Raw genomic sequence first — 2,393 nt, 5'->3', positions numbered from 1 at the left:
ACCTAAGCAAGAGAAATAGGGGGTTTTGCACTCAAAAATGCAATCAGGGGATGTCGTTCCCCGTGAAGACATGAAAATAATAGTTTTTTTGTTTCTAAAATATAACTAGGGGATTTTGTACCATATGAAGACTAGAATAAGAAAAATAGGGGGTTTTGTTTCCTAAAATGCAATCAGGGAATGTCGTACCCTATGAAGACTTAAAAAAGAAAAATAGGAAATTTTGTTCCCTGTTGAGGAAACTAGGGGATGTAGTACCCTGTGAAATATTTTTCTAAGAAAATTCCTTAGTTTTGAAATTAATGGAGTTTGAAACTTTTTTCTCGAGATAGATAAGGTGTTTGGTTCCCTATGATGCGAACTCAAAATGATATGATTATCAAAGAAAAGTAAATATTTTGAAAACTTCACTTTGTGGCACACATCTTTTCCACAAACTTCTCAAAACTACTTTCTCCCTATTTGAACAAAGAAAATTATGTGATTTTTAAAAATGGTGGTTGGCTTGTGGTCTTGATAACCTGGGAAAATTTCTTTAAGTCTACCTAATGTCTATTCAACTGACTTTGTCAATGGTTAAAAAAATTGTTTTGAGGCCTTGAACCTTCGTCTTTCAACCTGTATCTTGACTATTTATATCCAACATTATTTTGCGCCAATGGTTTAATCAATATTATTCTTTGAAGTACTTTCTTGATATATCCTTATATCGATGCCTCTAAATAATGATCTTATCCTCAAGCCTTATACCTCTCGAAGTTATTAGAGATGGTTATATGTCGTTGCCGATGCTATGCATGCCAAACAATCTTTACTACTCACTGAAAAATTATAGACAATTTTGCAGCTTCATTTTGCTTTTGGCATAGTAAAAAAGGATTCAAAGCATGATTTGGGGATAAAACAAGAAATGACAAGACGAAATTTAAAAGAGTTAGGTTTTAAAAAAAATGTCCTTTTCAAGGAAAGGATGAAAAAGCTTATCTGGAGGTATGTACCAACTTCAATGAAACATGATATGTATTCCAGATCGGATGTCTGATCTGTTAAAGCTGTGTAAATCTTGAAATAGTCCACGCCTCATTTTGAAATTGAATTATTTACTTTGGTTGCTCTTATGCCATGATAGGGAACTTTCATTCAATCAATAGTGACTTTTTGAATTCTCACCAACTCCCTTTGTCATTTTATTTCCTTTAAACTTATTGATATTAGGCATATTTATACACCCAAATGATATCTTTTATCCGTACTTTAGCTAAGTTTGTAGAACAAATTATATTGTGTAAGTGTGTTTAGATATACCTTTGATGTAAATGTGCTAACCTACTTGATTAGTACAATCTTAGGAGTGAATGATGCATATAGTGATGCAAGATGCATCATATTAGTTTTCAACCTTGCTCAAACTATGATTGTCATATTTTATTAATATTGCACACTTCTGGTTTGTTAGAATTTCATAAATCATCTTGATATATTATTACCCATGTTTAAATATTATTCGAGATTTTAAGCAAATTGCAAAATATATAGTCCATGTGGGTATGATATCCAACTCTCAAAGATCCATTATATTACTTATTAGACTACGTTCACTTGTGTGTGTAGTAGGTCGCAACAAGTTTTTGGCGCCGTTGTTGGAAACTTAAGCAATTAGTAATTTTCTTAATTTTATTTTTAATAATAATATTTTACAAGTGTTGACAACTTGATCTTAGTGGCTAATTTGCAGGTTTAAACTATGCCTTACATTGGTAAGAAAAAGAGAATTGGTTGAACCATATATAGAACCTGAATGAGGATTTCATCAGATGTGGAGGGAATTGGCTCTTCAATATTCAATTCAAAAGCTTCAACTGGTTGATTCAGTAGAAATTATTCCTGTAGAAATGGAAGCAACTGGGCCAATTCGTGAGGTAACAATCCCACTCTCTAATAATGTCACCTCCAATATTTGCAAATCGAATGCAGGAGGTCAATTTGATCTAAAAAAGTATGGTTCAACTATGGCACACCAGCATGTACTTTACCAACCTATCTCATGAGGATCCATATCAGCACTTGAACTTTTTGAGATTAATGACACTTACATTCTCGTAAGAGTCTCTTCTGACTGCTGAGACTCACCCTCTTCCTTTTTACCCTATTACGGAAAGCAAAGAGGTGGTTGAAGTTTGAACTAACAAATTCCATCACCATCTAGGATGATTTGGCAAGAAAGTTTCTAATTCATTTCTTGTATTTGGAAAGACTATGAAATCGAAGAGTGAAATTTTAAGCTCCAGATAGAAAGATGGTGAAAATTTGTATCAAGCCTGGGAGAGGTTCAAGTACATGATTTGTGATTGTCCACATCACCATCAGACTAATGTTGTTTTGGTGCATACTTT

The 2,393-nt window shown here is 33.1% G+C and overlaps 1 non-coding gene across 1 annotated transcript; it reads right to left on the bottom strand.

Moving 5' to 3' along the window:
• Window positions 1-2,259: 2,259 nt before the first annotated feature.
• On the bottom strand, window positions 2,260-2,366 carry LOC124895557. Its single transcript, XR_007051797.1, has one exon. It is a non-coding gene; the product is annotated as a small nucleolar RNA R71 (small nucleolar RNA).
• Window positions 2,367-2,393: the final 27 nt, after the last annotated feature.

This window comes from Capsicum annuum, unplaced genomic scaffold, assembly GCF_002878395.1.
Source record: "Capsicum annuum cultivar UCD-10X-F1 unplaced genomic scaffold, UCD10Xv1.1 ctg82923, whole genome shotgun sequence".
NCBI classification, from domain to species: domain Eukaryota; kingdom Viridiplantae; phylum Streptophyta; class Magnoliopsida; order Solanales; family Solanaceae; genus Capsicum; species Capsicum annuum.
The sequence above is the reverse complement of the archived record's forward strand: the minus strand, read 5'-3'. Positions and strand labels throughout refer to the sequence as shown.